The sequence below is a fragment of the Taudactylus pleione genome, unplaced genomic scaffold (assembly GCF_031769625.1).
Source record: "Taudactylus pleione unplaced genomic scaffold, aTauple2 ptg000314l, whole genome shotgun sequence".
In the NCBI taxonomy this organism is placed as follows: Eukaryota; Metazoa; Chordata; class Amphibia; order Anura; family Myobatrachidae; genus Taudactylus; species Taudactylus pleione.
The window spans coordinates 3,536,417-3,554,579 of NW_028284715.1; the positions used below are offsets into that span (position 1 = coordinate 3,536,417).

General features: G+C 43.5%; 1 pseudogene; it reads left to right on the plus strand.

The window, feature by feature from the left end:
* The first annotated feature begins 7,506 nt into the window (after positions 1-7,506).
* Positions 7,507-8,627, plus strand: LOC148510602 (uncharacterized; annotated as a pseudogene).
* Positions 8,628-18,163: the final 9,536 nt, after the last annotated feature.

Here is an 18,163-nt window from a genome sequence, read left to right on the forward strand (position 1 = left end):
TCGTGATCTCAAAGAGGCACGAGAGGAGATCGAAAACCTCCTGCCATATACTAGCCAGTTTGGGACAAGTCCACCAGATGTGCAAAAAATTGCCCTCGCCACCACAACCCCTCCAGCATCTATCTGAAGCATCGGGAAACATTACTTGTAGCCGCGATGGTACATAGTACCATCTATATAGCAATTTATAGATATTTTCCTTGATTTTGACGCAAATAGAACTGGCGGCAGCGTTGTCCCAGATCTCCGTCCAATCCCCAGCATCTATAGAGTGCCCCAAATCTCGTTCCCACGCCAACTCATAAGAATCCCGATTGGAGCTTACTTCATCCCCTAGTAAGGAATAGTAGAAATAAGACCCTTAGTGGAGGGTCGTCTCCAACATATAGACTCAAAAGAAGTCAAAGGTCTGCTAATCAGAATCGAGCTAATTTTGGAGTGGAAGTGTCTAATTTGTAAGAACCGGAAAAAAATCTTTGGGTGGAATTGCCACTCTATCCCGGATTTCAGAAAATTGTGGGAAATTAGTATCTATAGTTATATCATTTACATAATAGATATTACCCGATGCCCAGGCAGTAAAAGATGATTTGCATAAACCAGGAGGAAAAGATGGATTGTGAAGTAATGGTATCAAAGGGGACGGGGCTGGAGCTAATTTAAAACATCTATTGGTTAAATCCCAAATTGCTAAAGAACGGGAAATTACAGGGTGGGAAGAAACTGTCCGGGGGCGATGAATCTTAGGTAACCATAAGAGGGGGGACACAGTAGCCAGTCCCAGCTCCTCGGCCTCGATAGCAACCCAGACCTTCCCCGCATTGAAGTTACACCACTGAGCACAATGAGAGAGCTGCGCAGCATAGTAATATTTTTTAAAATCAGGAATACCCAAACCCCCACCCCTGGAGGGCCGCTGAAGCAACTTTAGTCTGATCCGCGGGCGTTTCCGGTTCCATATGAAATATGAGGTTTGGTACTGAAGAAATTTGAACACGTATGGAGGGATGTAAATCGGAAGGGTCTGAAATAGATACAAGAGCCGAGAGAGAACGCTCATCTTAACTGAATGTATTTTACCTATCCAAGAAATAAAATAATTGGACCATTCATGAAAATCAGACCTAATACAATCTAGAAGGCGGGGAAAATTTGCCTGAAACAGCTGATGATGAGTTAAAAATACACCAAGATATTTGATCTTTTTTTTATGCCAAGTACAACGGAGCATGGCCTCTAGGGTTTGCTTTAGGGTAGCAGGGATATAGAAATCGAGAACTTCAGTCTTGGTAACATTAATTTTATAACCCGAGTGTTGGGAATATGAATTTATTTCCTCTAAAAGTGAATTTAGGGATTGGGCTGGATCAGTGAGGGAAACTAAAATATCGTCGGCATATAATGCGATTTTATATTCAGAGGGGCCAGTGGATACTCCCGAGATAGCTCTATTACAACGGATCCTTGCCGCCAGGGGCTCCATAATAAGAGCAAATATTAAGGGGGAGAGGGGACAACCCTGCCGAGTACCGTTAGTGATCCCAAAACTGGAGGAGTAAACACCATTAACCAAAACCCGTGCTGTGGGGGAACGGTAAAGTGCCACAACGCCATCTAAAAATTTGCCTGAAAATCCCATTTTATCTAGGACAGCAAATATGAAGGGCCAGGAAATACGGTCGAAGGCTTTCTCCGCGTCTAGAGCTAAAATCAGGGAAGGAAGTTTCCTTTTATGAATAGAATGTATGAGATCAATGGTGCGTCTGGTGTTGTCCGATGCCTGACGTCCAGGTATAAACCCGACCTGATCCGGATGTATCAAATAAGAATGCAAAGGAGCTAACTGAGTCGCTAGGATTTTAGCATAAATTTTCAGGTCGACGTTTAATAATGAAATCGGTCTATAGTTAATACAATGAGTAGGATCACGATCAGGTTTAGGAATCACCACAATGTCGGCCCGAGTTGTATCAGGAACAAAAGAAGCACCTTCCAAGATATCATTAAATAAAGATGTAAGATGTGGGGCAAGTTATTTTGTAAACAGTTTATAATATGGGCTGTAAACCCATCGGGGCCTGGGGAGGCAGAGGAACGCATTGATCTAATAGCAGCTATTGTCTCTTCATCTGAAATACGGTCATTGAGAGTAGATAATTGGGATTCTGAGAGACTGGGTAGGGAAGTAGAGGACAAATATGAGCGCACTCCCTCGGCTCCAGCAGAAGTGGGGTAGGAAGAGTCTGATAAATTATAAAGGGAACTATAAAAGGTCCGAAATTCCTCAGCCATAACTGCAGGGTCATAGGTAAGAGAACCAGAGGACGGAGAGTGTAATTTGTCTATCGCACCTGATGCTTGTCTGCGACGCAGTTTATTGGCTAATAAAGAATCGATTTTGTCAGATTTATCATAAAAGCGTTGACGAAGTTTTTGCAAGATAAGTGCAGCGCGGCGAGACAGAAGGGCATTAAGCTGACCTCGTAGTTTCTCAATTTGGGTTAGCACAGAGACGCTAGGGGATGCCTTATGTTGAATCAATAGCACTGAAATTTGTGACTCAAGGGAATGGATTTCCTGTGCAGCCGCTTTCCTAACCGCTGAGGTTTTAGAAATAAGAAAACCCCGTATCGTAGCCTTATGGGCTTCCCAGAGGATACCAGAGGTAATATCAGGAGAGGTATTCTCCTCAAAGTAGCGGGTCACCGCCAATTTTATTTCTAGCAGAGCGGAGGGATGTTGTAAAAAGGAGTCATCAAGATGCCAGTTACGCTTCCCACGAGGAGACAGCTGTACATCTAAAAGAATATAGACACCTGCATGATCTGTCCATGTAAAGGGGGAAATACCTGCTTCCGTAACCAGAGAGGTAATAGCGGAGGAAATGTGGATCATATCTATCCTGGAATAATGTTGGTGTGGAGTTGAAAAATGAGTAAAGTCCTTAATGTGAGGATGTTTAAGATGCCAGGAATCACAAAGGCCATAGTGTTTAAGGGAAGCCAGGAGAGTACGAGAAGCTCTAGGAAGAGATATCCCGGAGGAGTGTGAAGGTGTGTTAGATCTATCTAACAGGGGGTCAATAATGGTATTGAAATCCCCACACAAAATAATATAGCCCTGCACAACTCTGCTGATACGCCTGAACAGAGAATCAAAAAATTGGGGCTGGTCTTGATTAGGAGCGTACACTGACACCAGAGTGAAAATCTCAATACGGAAGGTACCGATCACTATAAGAAATCGACCCTCTGGGTCTGTCACAGTTTTAATGTGGACAAAAGGGATATTATGCCTAATTAAAATGGCTACCCCACACTTTTTACAATTCGCTGAAGCAAAGAAGGTCTGGGCGAACCACCTACCTCGAAGCTGGGAATGCGGGCCCGTAAGATGAGTCTCTTGTACAAATGCAACATCGGCTTTCTCCCTCCTGCAAGCCCCCAAGAAAATGGTACGTTTCTTAGGAGAGTTAAGACTGTTTACATTAATGGATAACAATTTAAGAGACATGGAAAAATATATAGAGAGGTACTACAGACATAACACACAAATATAATAATTCAAAATTTTGGCCCAAGTAGAGCCACCCTTGGGGACAGAAAGGAAAGAAATGGGGAAGAAAAGAATAATAGAGCCACAGAGAAAGAAAAGCACACGAAAAAGAGAAAGAAACAGAACCCATTTGGGTAACAACCCTGGTAAGTTGGGTCCCAAACAAGGACCACAATAATATCAATCAGCATAACATTATTCAAATATATTAAAGGGAGCATGGGGGGTAGTGGAATGACCGTCCAATAGAATCAGGACTGCCTGGACCCTTAAATACAAGATCGGCTATAACCAAATCAAACAAAAATCCCTGTAGTACAGGGATCATAAACCTGTGTCAATATATAGAAACAAAACAAACAAAAAGGGGGGGAGGGAGTGGGGAGAATGGGAAAGACAAGGGACAGAGAGAAATACTATCTAAACATCGTAATATTCATGAAAATAATAACTACATATGTCGCAAAGAACCAAGAGGGGAGGACTGTTCCTCCTAGCAAACTTCAAAAAAAACATTGTAGGGAGCTTTAAACCCTATTATAAAGAGAATAAACATCAGGGAGTGACCGAACAGTTCAAGTGGGGTCACCATCCTTAACATGGTGACGGGACACCCTGGTCCAGTCCGGTGAAGGAGGTTGGGAGCGTTGAGGTTTGGGAGAGGCTGCAGCAGTCACCGGATCAGAAGTGGGCGTCGGAAGAAGGTTAAGCTTGGCTAATAAATCTTGACCTTGAGTGAGAGTCTTGACACTATGCACAGTGTTGTTTGCTGAAACATGAAGCATAAAGGGGAATCTCCAGCGATATCGAATTTGATACTGCCGTAGAATCTTAGTGACTGGCTGAAGATCCCGCCGTTTCTGAATAGTAGAAGGGGCCAGGTCCTGGAAGATTTGTAACTGCATATCTTGGAATGGTATCACTGGAGAGTCCCGAGTAGCTAACAAAATCTGTTCCTTTGAACGAAAATAGTGCAGGCGAACTATAACGTCCCTAGGAGGTTGAGTAGGAGAAGGCTTCGATCGGAGTGCTCTATGGGCTCTATCACATAAACAATCTTCATTGGTAAGAGCTGGAACTAAGTGTTGAAAAAAGTATTTTAGAAATGACGGTAAGGAGGAGCTAAGGACTGATTCTGCTATATGACGGATGCGTAAGTTGTTGCGATGAGAGCGATTCTCTTGGTCCTCTTGTCTTTCTTTGAGTGCCTCCACCCCGTCATGAAGTCTAGAGAGTTATTTATCAAGACGATTTTGTGAACGGCATAAGTCGTCCGATTTAGATTCCAGCGCGTCCGTTCTGTTGCCGAGAGATGTCAATTCTGATTTAAATTCTGTTAGAGCTTTTGACAGTTCTTGCTTGAATGCGGATTGAACTCCCTCCAACAAACCAGTCATAACCGCTTGAATTTGAGGATCAATGCCAGCTTCAGATAAGCAAGGGGAGGGGGGGATTCTGGGAGTAATGATGAACTCTGAGAGCCCTTGGATTTAGATCCGAAGAAATTTGCAGAAGATGGTGGAGGTTTCTTACCTCTCTGTGACATAGTGAAATGATAAAAATAGAGAGAGAAAAAAATAAATAAAAACACACGGTATAAAAAGTGAGACACAGGGCTCTACAATAATAATCCAGGCAAGCTGGGTGATAATATTAATGGAACATCTTTAACTCCAGAGATGCACCATCCAGGAGATACTTATATGCTTGATGCAATTATCACAAAAGACCACAAGAGGGGGCCAGTGCTGAGTAAATGGCAAATATCCACCAGCACAAAAGTAAAAAATGTCAGGGCAAGAGTAAGCAAAGTAGCTGAAAAAAGTTAATCCTGTTAGGCTAGTGAAAGAAAAACTGGGTATGTGCAGATCGTTATACAGGAATTCCAGACACAGAGAAAAGGGCCAACAGGTCACGTGACAGTGGAGCAGGAAAAGCAGTGGTATATGGAGATGCAGTATAATCTCCCCTCAGGGACTCACCACCCTCCCCTTACTCCAGGGAGTCACATGCGGCCGATGTTCCTGTCAGCAAGCGGGGCTCACAGCTAACAGCCCGGCTGAGATGACCAGCAGCAGCATGTGGGCAGATTTAAAGATGGCCACCGGAGGCTTCAGGATGCTGGGGCTTCCGCCCAGAGTTGTCTCCCGGGAGTCCCCAGGAGCAGGAACACCAGCCCTGACACAGCAGCGGGGCAGCCGAAGCTAGAGGGCCGGAGAGAGGTCACATGGAGTGCGGCAGGGAGGACTCGGTCGGGCGCCCACCATGGAGATGTCACCGCCGGAAGTCCGCGGCCGCCAGTCTGAGCACTCCAGTCCCCGGCTCAAAGGGCAGCACTTCCCGATTCCGCAGCTCTCACCCGCTGGACCAAAGGCAAGCAAGGGGTGGTAAGTAGGTGTCTGGAGGTCTCTGCTGGCCGGGATGGGGCTATAGAAGCTGGTTTCATGCTAAGCTGGCCCGGAGCTCCGATGAGACACAGCTTCCTCCATTGGCGGTCAGGCCACACCCCCGACCCCTGAGTTTCTATCTAGCAGGCCACTTTTCACATACCCTGTATTCAGCTGAACGCTCCATAGCATACCTCCCAACATGACCCTCTCCAGGAGGGTCACAATGCTCTGGTCCTGGACTTCCCTGGTAAGAGGTGGGGCTGCAGAGCAGTTAAAAAATCAAATAGGGGAGTCACACCAACTGTCATTTCACACGCTGCCAAACATCACTGGCTGGGACTCACTGGCAGTTGGTGTGACTCCCCTATTTGAATTTTGGACTGTGCTGCAGCCCCACCTCTGGAGCCGCCACCAATAATAAATTATCAGGGAAGTCCAGGACCAGAGTATTATGTCCCTCCTGGAGAGGGTCATGTTGGGAGTTATGCCATAGCCCCCCACTGCCTCGTGACCATCTTTTATATGGTAGCCGCCCATCTTAAGAGTCACAATATTGCTGTTTCATACTGACCTATTAACTCATTAACACAGTCTGTGCTGCTACAATGTCCCCGGCCCTAGACGCTATTTGTGTATCCAGTTGTACACTGTACATTGTACTTCTCAACATACAGTACAGTACTATACAGTATGTTTGGTAAAAAAAAAAAAACTGTCTGGAGAGAACATTTGAATTGCTATGAGGGTGCCTGCCCATGACCATAATTATCATACAGTATGTTACGGCTGATGTAAGTATGTAATACCCCCCCGTGTTCTAAAATACTGTACAGTATGTTATACAGTATAATATTTTTTTTAAGATACTGAACAATAAATTATGTATACTGTACTCAGGGCCTGATTCAGAGCCGGACGCTATTTGAGCTTGCTCGTTCAGAAAAAGGGGCCGGCTATTTAAATTGAGCGCTCGCTCTTTGCGGTCTGTTGACGCCTCTATGTCTGAGTGAGCGAACGAAACATGCGCTCGCTATTTTTTAACGAACGCCCCCTGGTCGCTCGCATCCTACGTCATCTCCGCTATTTATTAGATTAATCGAGTACATTGAAAGGCGTATGAACTGCTCGCAGTGCTTGTGGTAGGATTTTCCTACCGCAATCATGCGAGCAGTTCAGGCTAAAAGACAACCAAGTGACGTGGTCGATGACGCTGCTTTGTTAATTATGCACACCCTTAAAATGCCCGTTTTGACCATTTGGCACGCCTGCGTTCGGATCACCACTCCCCATTTTCAAGCACTTTCCCCTGTTACCACACACAAACGCCTCATTCTGTCACTCAAATTAGCAGGCATTCGCTATTTTGCAAGCACACAATTTCCGACCGCAATGACTGGTTCACGCATGTGTATTACAACCCATACGCATGAGCAGTTGTGCGAACATCGCTCGGAGCGAACGAGCGGCCACTTACGAGCGGCTCTGAATCAGGCCCTCAGTCTGTATACTCAGTAACAGTACTGTATTCCTCTTGTTCTCTCCACAGTTTTTGTCATCAAACATGCCGACAAAAATCAGAAAATCCATGAGCAAGATAATTGCAAACATGAAAAAAGAACACAAAACAAAACAACAGATCCAGGCCTGGATGAAAGAGAGTGGTGTTCTTGTTACTTTACAGACTGTGCGCTATCATGCATTTGAGAGAACGCAGCCCAGATATAGATTTCCTTCTAAATGCACATGGTAGGTACTTTACAGCAACCTTTTTTTATTATACTGTATGTTGCTAGATTGCTACTGTACTGTGTTCCAATTTCAACACTAACTGTCCAATCATTTCTATATGCTCTGTATGTGTTCTACCGTAGGAGCATGAAAAAGATTGTGCACAAATTAACTTGTGAGGATGATGAGCATACAGCTTTACAAATAAAACGTATTCTAAAAACAGAATGTGACCTGGACATCTCCTATTCCAGCATCAAATGGATGCGTAAGGAACTGGGATGGACTTTTAGCCCTACAAGGTACGTAAAATACTATAGTGTACAAAAACGCACAAATGCACTCTACAGTGCGCTATTTTATTCAGTAAACTGTCCTTACTAATGCACTGATTTTACATGACTGTAAATTAAAACTTGTTTTTATTCCACAGGATACATCCCATGATAAGGGATGTTAATAAAGAAAAGAGAGTTGAACAAGCATGATGGTGGATAGAGAGTGGAGAGAATTTTAATGATGTCATTTTCACAGCTGAAACTTCGGTTTCTCTCAAGAGGTTCTCAAGACTGTCCTTCTGGAACCGTGCACAACTCTCACTTAAACCATGTCCTAAGCATCCATTAAAGGTCCATGTATGGGGAGGTATAACTCGCTGGGGTGCAGGACCAATCTTAATTTTTGAAGGTACAGTACAGTAATGTTTGTTGTAAAAATGATTTACAGTCCTGTACAGTGTACGCTTGTTACTGACAATAATTTCTCATCTCTTTAAGCATCATGGATAAGACCTACTTCCAAGAACAAATAGTAGATGGCTGTATGGTGCCATTTGTGAGAAAATGCTTTCCATCAGGACATAGATTATTCCAGGATAATGATCCAAAACACTCGGCTTCTGCGAAATTCATGGAAGAGAGAGGTATAAATTGGCAACACACACCACTGTATTAACTGTTTATTGTACAATAAAGTATGTACCGTGCAGTAATTATTCTAGTATGCTTTTTAGTATAAGTATAGTATAAGTATAAGCCACAGTATAAGTACTGTGGCTGAATTTTTTTTTTTTTTTACTTTCCTGTAGGTCACCGGACATGAATCCCATTGAATTGGTCTGGGTTAGTTGAAGAGGTTCATCAGGTCTGATGTGAAACCAAAAATTAAACAGGAACTTTTGGATGGGATAATGAAGTTTTGGAAAACAGTATTGACATGTGCCCAGTGTAACAATTATATTGATCATCTGTATAGAGTCTTGCCAGTTGTCATCGAAATAAAGGGTCAAGCAACTGCTATGTAGCTTATACAGTACAGCACTGTACTGTATGTTATATAATTAGTAATGTGGAGGAGGGGTTTAACTTCCTCTTTTCAGTTTGTGATCTGGACTGTTAAGTACTGTACACTATGGCCCTGATTCAGACCCGCTCGCTAGGGCGCGTTCGCTCGCATCTGAGGCGAGCAAGGAAATGCAAAGCTAGCGATCATTCGCAACGCACAGTGCAAGCGGGTAAACACCCACCACAAAGAAAGCACACCTACTGGACCATGTAACAGAACGAGCAACGACTATAGTCGTAGTAGTCTGACGGACGCAGCCGTCACCCTATGCGGTCATCGTGATTACTTGGCACAGTCATGTTTTCTCATCTGCACTTTCGATGGACCCTTTAATTGCTTCTGATGCGATTGCAATTAGCGTAAATTCGCACCTGTTGTTTTTTTTTTTCTCTTCTAATTTATATAGGCTGTAGTTAGCAAACTGGACTTCCCCCAACTTTGTAAGGCAAATTATATATTGTTGCTCTCAAAATATATATATATATATATATATATATATATATGTAGAGAGAGAGAGATACTGTAGATATATATCCAGACAAATATATATCAATTTGGAAATATACATATATGTATATACATATATCTAGATGTGGAACTATCTAATATCTGCACATATATATATATATATATATATTTTTTATTTTTTTTTGCTAAATAATTCTATTTACATAATTATATTTATATATATATCCCTATGTATATCTATACATATCTTTGTTTTTTAAAATAAATTATATATATATATATATATTTTAAATATACATATATATACATATATATATATATATATATATATATGTACACATTAAAAATTTACATATATACCCAAACATTGATTCCTATAGTTAAATTTTATTAAGATCTTACTTTTTGAATATTTGACCTTTTAATAAAAACACCACACATTTTTTTGGCAAACAATTTATATTTTTATTTTTTGAACAATATAATTTTTATAATGAATTCTGGATCCTGTGAATGGCCTCATAAATTTGGAGGACATATCCACATATTATGGCCACCTCCCTCCTTAGTAGCTCAGGCAGTGGCTCCTCTTGTTCAACTGAAATGTAAAGGAAAATAAAAATTAATAAGTATTTGTTATTAAAGCCAAACAGTTTGGCATAAAAACCACCCACCATAGCCCTGAATAATTGGTGTGTATCCCTTCGTACTGCACAGTGTTTCACATTGGCTACTGAGGTTAATGCTGCTTACAGGTTCCTACATTACATATACATTGCATAATGGCATATGTGACATATGTACCTTCAGGTCCTTGGTCCAGCACTTTTTGTACTAAAGCAGCCCAATTAGAACTTCCCAAGGAGTGGGTGGGGGAGGCATCTACTGGGGTGGGTGGGGAGGAGTGGGTGGGGGAGGCAGGTTCAGGGGTGGGCAAGTAGGAGTGGGTGGGGGAGGCATCTTCTGGGGTGGGCGAGTAGGAATAGGTGGGGGGAGGCATCTTCTGGGGTGGGTGGGGGAGGCATCTTCTGGGGTGAGTGGGTGGGGGAGGCATCTTCTGGGGTGGGTGGGGAGGAGTGGGTGGGGGAGGCAGGTTTAGGGATGGGTGGGGAGGAGTGGGTGGGGGAGGCAGGTTCAGGGATGGGTGGGGAGGAGTGGGTTGGGGAGGCAGGTTCAGGGATGGGTGGGAAGGAGTAGGTGGGGCTTCAGCTTGCCTTGGCATATCTCTTTGATGTAAACCTATGAATTAAAAAATATATTTTGTCATATTTTAAAAAATTTGCAATGTACAAAAAACATCATATCCAGTTGTCCCTAGTTTAGCAGAGCAAAGGCATGAGCAAGTTTTTTTTTCTAAAAATTACTAATAAGAAATGGATTACATAAAGGCACCTGTGTCACCCATGTGACAATAATCCAGAGACACTGCATAAAATGTAGCCTGACACTCAAATTGACAGCCATTTTCTACATTTAAACACGTATGTCAGAAACCATGTTGATTTTCACATAAACCCACTCACACACACAAAGTCGCACACACCAACACACACGCTTAATGACTACAACAGTTGTGCTTATTTTTCAAACACAGTATTGAAATTAGGACTTAAAACTTGTTGGCAGCCATTTTCCACAAAAAAAAGTCTGCAGACTTTAAAATATACCATAAACACACACACACACACGCAGAAAGACATACACAACACAAAGCTTCCACCACGCAATGCATATACAACTCATTACTTACTTTGGCGGTTGCCCGCACGCAGTTGCTCCAGGAGGACCAGGGTCCGCCTCCAGAGATTGGACCACCTTCGTTCTAGCTGGACCACCGTCCGGCGGAATCCAAGGCGGCACAGCCTCCTTTGCACCTCTGCGTATGCCCGCATCTTGATGCGGTTAGGCACATGCAGGCCTACGGGCCCCAGGCGTCGGTCCATGTATGTGCAGCTCCCGCCTGCAAAAGCTGGAGGATCTCATGATGGCAATGACAAATATTACAGTGTGCAAACTTTATATCAACTAGGGTGCAGTCTGATTGGTTGGCCATTCAAAAATGGTGGATAAACACAGGACATTTGTTGATTTAATACATCTATAACAACACAACACCTATCATACATAATGTGACTCACCTCATTCCACAGCTAGGATATGCCTGTGTGGCCAGTAGGGCATGCCCAACACTACGCAGTTCCTTGTGAAAGTGTTTGGAATTGTGAGGGGCGCTTTTAAAGGGTGTGTTGATCACTTGTGCATTGCATAGTGCGCTGCGTGGGAGTGATGCACAGTAGCAGGTGCGTACGCAGATTGCTATAAATAGCAACGCCAGATTTTTAAAAATTTGCAGTTATGGATTCTGAGGAGGCCAATGAGGACTGCATGCATGATATACATGAATTCATGGACAAATTTGTTTTTTGAGTTGCTTCAGAAATTGAGTAGTGGATACACTTCCAGATGAGGCTGAGAAAAGTGTGCCTGATCCCACACCAGATGATGCTCCTCCAGCACCTACAAACACATCACCTCCAAATGTGGCTGGCACATCACATGGAAAGATACAAGGTCAAGTTAAACCTTGTCGGGTTTCGATACACTCATCCAGGTGGCACTAACCTGATTCACTTTTGGACATAAGATTCCTTTTTGTGAAAAGAAAAAAATCTGGGTTTAATTTACAAAGATCATCAATCGGAAGCACTCCACTCATTTTGAGTCGTATTAAGTAAGTATTTTCCTTACATTTTTTATTTTGGGTTACTGTTGAAAATATGATTTAATTTTCTATAGTTCACCAAACAAATAAGTAGTAAAACTAAAAAATGGTGGCAAAATGGTCTATATATGTATATCACTCATACCAAAATGTTTTTGTATAAAATTGATGCCCAATTGATCAAAAGGTGGAGTGACATTTGCAGTCGACTCAAGACGAAGCTGAAATTGCAGATCCAACACTTTAATAGGCCAGGGGGTCCCCTCCCTGATATCTTGGCTTTGACCAAAAGCCAACATCTACTTTTGGGGGCCTTAGAAGGATAGGGGAGGAGGGCAAATTAGACCATCAGGAGCCTCCACAAGATGACTCACATGCTGAGTCTGGTAATTATTTGCGTACACCTGGCTCGGTATCTGTTTTTTTTTCATTTACTTTATATTAATTTTTTTGTCACCCATTTTTTAGGAAGTAACATGGCTGAAAGCCTTCAGATGGAACGGGGTGACGGCACAACCTTCATCAATTGTTCCTCCCCCATCCTCCACTGCCACCCTTACCAAAGTCCTGGGTGGGCTTAGGGTGGCAGTGTTAAGGCAAGCAGCAGCCATGGAGCTGTCCAGGCCAGCATGTTGGAGCAAACCTCCTATCTAAGGTCCATAAGCCAAGATGTCAGGTAGATCAAAGAACATCTGACTGGCCCTATAGAAGGTGAGGTAGACCAGTGCCCTGCTGTGGCTGGACCAAGCACCCAGTAGGGTCAACGACTGTCCACCCAGATCCATAAATACAGCTTACCGGAGTTAAGTCAGTTTTTAATATACAGTACAGACACATTCATAGCGGCACACTAGTTGTCCTAGCAGATGGGGGATGGTGTCCTTGGCAATGGTCACCATTCGTAGACTTTTCAGTACACAAGGGCAGAGCTGACTGCTTACAGTAAATGGCTAACAGAGCATCCTTTATTATGGTAATGAAAGTCTCTTGTTTGCTTTGGGGGAAGGAACCTGATGCACTGTGTGTGACTCTTGACCCACTGGGCATGCGCCGGAAATCCCATTGCAACCCCTCCACGGGGCATGCACCAGAGATCCCATTTGTAACCCCTCGAAGCTGGCTGACAGCCGACACAGCGCCAACTATGAAGACATTGACGCAAGTTTGCACTTTAAACTCACAGAGTTTGTAATGCAGAGACCTCTCTCTCAAACAGAGCCCACTACCAGTTACTGGTCATGAGAAATCACTATAGTGTACAAGTCTGGGACAGCATTGACATTGACGCAAGTTTGCGCTACATGAGATCCCATTGCAGCCCACAGCGCAGATATTGATGCAAATTTGCGCTTTTAAACACACAATCAGTTTGTAATACAGAGACCTCTCTCTCAAACAGAGCCCACTACTAGTTACTGAAGTCATGAAATCACTATAGAGTACAGGTCTGGGACAGCATCGAAATTGACGCAAGTTTGCGCTTTTAAATGCACAATCAGTTTGTAATACAGAGACTTCTCTCTCAAACAGAGCCCACTAGCAGTTTCTGAAATCATGAAATGACTATAGTATCCAAGTCTGGGACAGCGCAGAGAGTGGCGCAAGTATGAAAATTCAACCGCACAGTAATACAGATAACTGGGCACGGCATAGCGCTACATGGCTTGGCTCCACTGGGCATGCGACACAGATCCCATTGTAACCCCTCCACTGGGCATGCACCAGAGATCCCATTGTAACCCCTCAGAGCTGACAGCCACCACAGCGCAGACATTGACGCAAGTTTGCACTTTTTAAACGCAGTTTGTAATGCCTTACTTTTAAACAGCCCACTACTACAGTAGTTTCACTATAGTGTCCAGAGCCGACAGTGCCAAAAAAAAATTATTCTTTTGCAGGGCTCGAACCCGGGACAATCATTGTTGCAAAGCGATCACCTAACCACTAGCCCACCAGCCAGCTACAGTATATGAAGAACCGCACATACTGTAGCGGGCTCATCCATGTGCACTACACTCACCCACTGTTGTTTTTAATAATAAAAAAAGTGTCTTCCTTTCCAGATATTATACAGTACTAGTACATATTGTCTATACACAGTACCCCACCATTAGAGAATAATTCACCCCATCTCATTGAAAGCTGTGCGTGCATCTCCTTAATCTATAGTATCAGTGATACCATCACAACAACTCGGGCAACTACACTTCTATACATTTATGTACAATATGTGCAATGATTTGCGTCCCGTTCTAAGAGCTTACTGTACTGTATGTACTGTATGTGATATTAAAAATATTGGTTGTGCGAACATGCAAATGCTGTACAGTGCGTGAATGTGATATCCATCCAATTTAACAGTATCGTATTCAGTACAAATTACAACAGTGGAGCACTCGACAACCAGCGGTTAAGCGCTGTATTACATTCCGTAGCATATCCTTTGTTGAAGAATACCATGGTACGACATCACATAACGTTCCATGGCGCAAAACAGAGCCCTGAATGGTGCGCCATGAACAACAACTAGCTGGGCACATCTGTAATATAAAAAGGAAACCATACCTTGCAATATATCCTGTATACCTATATCTCTTCAGTGTTTAACAACAATGGCATGAAACCATCAATGGTTTTCACGTATCAATGCCCATCCTAAATCAGGTCATGTGATGGGCTAAGCTCTGTGTCCCCCTTGATGGGGAAAAAAAGAAAACATTGCTGACAGGCTGCCATTGATCTATGCCATTGATGGAAAATGCATGGCCATAAATGACAAATCATTGATGGTTATTAACCATCAATGGCCAGTTCTGATTTATGGGCACTGTCCCACGGATCAGGTTGTCCAATTCCAGAAAAGTTGTTAGGTGTACCGAGCTGTGTGTACAGGGGTCTATTAGAAGCAGAGAAGCCTATGTGTCACCAATGCTGTGTAGGTGTGGCCTGTGCCGTGTGGGCGTGTACACCCCCTGCACTATCGGTCACACTTTAATCCTTATGATTTGAGGCTGACTATGTGGCCAGCTTGGGGGGCTGCTCATCATCATGCTGACAAGCTTATTTTTATGTGAAGACCAGTGAATCGTGACACCTCATCCTTGAAGTACATACAGCCATTGGGCAGTGGGTCCTGTCTGGATGTCAGAGCCGTCTGCCCTATGCATTCCTGCAGCATAGTCTTTCAGGCTACTGGAGCCGATCTAATTCATCAGGGTCTCACAATCTTATCTGGCCCTCACACAGGGGCTGGTATGGTGGAATGGCTGCACTCTACCCCCTGCAAAATCCTCCGGGCATTTACTGGTGCCAGATGCTGCTGACACAGGGTAATGGCTGCACTCATCAGTAGGGAGGGAGACACCATGGGCTTTCTGAGGAAGGTGAGCAGTGTTGGAGGTGAGTGAGTCCTTGCGTGTGTATGTGTATATATATATATATATATATATATATATATATATATATATATATATATACAGTATATGCATCCCGAAATGTTGCTCTAATACACCCAATCTTTATTTTCAACTGAAAGTCTCTGAGTGCTATACTTGTTTGGAACCATGTATATATATATATATATATATATATATATATATATATATATATATATGGGGGTGGAGCTTTAGAAAAACAATTACATAATACATATATATATTATATATAAAATATATAGTGTTTTTAGAAAAGAAGGCACTTGGGAACTGAGGGCCTGATTCAGACCCGGACGCTATTTGCGGCCGCTCGCTGGCTAAAAGGGGCCGGCTATTTAAATCATGTGATTGCACTGCGTCGCGTAAAGCTGCCCACTAAGTAATAGCGAGCGGCCGCACTATGCGCTCGCACCTGTATAAAGACGCCCTTTGCCACTCGCAACCCACATCATCTCCGGCAGTTGTAGGATTAATCGGGAACATCGAGAGCCATCTGAGCTGCTCGCAGCGCTTGTGGTAGCCATTTCCCACCACAACATTGTGAGCAGTTCAGGCTAAGATACAACCTAGTCACGTGTGTAATGACGCTACTTTGCTAATTATGCACACCCATTAAACGCCGTTCTGACGGTCTGGCACGCCTGCGTTCACACATCCACACCCCTGTTTACAAGCACCTTCCCCTGTTACCACACACAAACGGCGCTATCTGTCACTCAAAATAGCAGCCCGACTGCGGGCTATGGGCGAGCACTTTCCCATCGCAATGACTGGTCGCCCACGCGCATTGCGACTCATACGCATGCACTGATTGTGACCGAGCGCAGCATAGCGTCCGGGTCAGAATCAGGCCCTGAGTTCCTGCTTATACCTGCTGAACAATAGCACTATATATATACTGTAAACATTTCGAAGATGCTTTAATACTGGAGACAATGTTGTGATCTTGCTAGTGGATTTCTTTACTGTGATGAGTGTAAATAAAGTATGAGATACCTCAGCTTGTGGTTACAGGGCCTGATTCAGAGATGGACAGTATTAGCATTGCTGCCGCCGCAGCAGCGATGGTAACATGGTAATGCAGCAGGAGGCGTAAGAGGAGAAAATATGCCTCCTGATAGCATCACAGATCCGAGTGCTGTGTCCTAAGATGCAGCATTGCATCGTTTGCGAGACCATCGCCCACCTGAATAACCCTGATTGGCCCTCGCAGCTCCGTAGCCGAGACCAGGAAGTCTGTATCAGAAGACACAGACCCTGGCCTCGGAACTCCCCGGAAACGGGCAACATTCCATAAATTTTCCTGAACAGAGGACAGCACCACCCCCACCCTGCCCCTCAAACGGCTGCAGCCTGTCAATCAGGCTTCGGATTAGGAGGAACTGCATGCAACAACGCAGGAGCCATAATGCACATGTACCTCCAACCATGACCTATTCCAGGAGGGACAAAATACTCTCCTCCCGGACTTCCCTCCGTCACCTGTGTTGAAACACCCGCCGAGGGGTGACTCCTCCTCAATGGAGCTGGTTGCTGCACAGTGAAGGAGCCTGGACTGCACACAGAGCGGTCTCTAGGGGCCGTACATTCCTCCGTGCTCCCGCTCCCCCCCCCCAAAAGGAGGGGGGGAGGCGGGAGCCCTTCGGGTTTGTGTTCATCTCTGAATGAGCCCCAAAATTCTGGGAAACCTTTCATGTATATTTCTCTTGTTAGTAGCTCTTTAATATAAGAGAAATGTATTTAGGTTTAAAGGTCATTTTTTTTCAAAGATTGTACTGCTTTGCAATTATAAAAATTATACACTAGGGGGAGACATTTGATCTAAAATAAATCACTTATAGGAGCAATATTCAGTACTCAGTAACCAAGAAGGTCCAGTGTACAGTATTAGAGTCGCTGAGCCAGATTTTGGGGTAGATTTACTCATTTATAGCAGCGACAGAAATAAATGCAAAATCAGCCGATAATCTGTGATAGTGTCAACCTGGGGCTTAGTAAACGTACCCCTTGGAGGCACAGGTGGAATGTATAATGCTAAGCGAGCAACAAGAGAAAAGAGGCTCCTGCCCATAAGAGCTTACATACTATAGGGAAGGCTGATTACGTACATATATCTGTGTGTGATTCATTCTAGTAAATGAAATGTCTGCAGTGCTCACATTATAGATCTATTAATATGAGGATAATATGTTATATGTGAATATTTAGTGCACATTTTAAACTCACTTTATTTTTAGGAACAGTGGAAACGCATCGGCAGATGTATTATGTAAATATCCTGCACATGATTTATTCAAGATCAGAACAACAGGACTTTTACACTATCACAGGTTACATAAGGCGTCCATTCATTTATTGTGAAAAACATTCTAACCTCTTATGCTAAGCTTGACTTCTAAAATAGCGACACTGACAACAACTGCTTGGTTCAAATCAGAATTGATGTATTTATTAATTGCAAATGTATTTTTAATGAAGGAGGGTGGCAAAAGAAGGCGCTATCACTACCCAGCTCCAGCCAA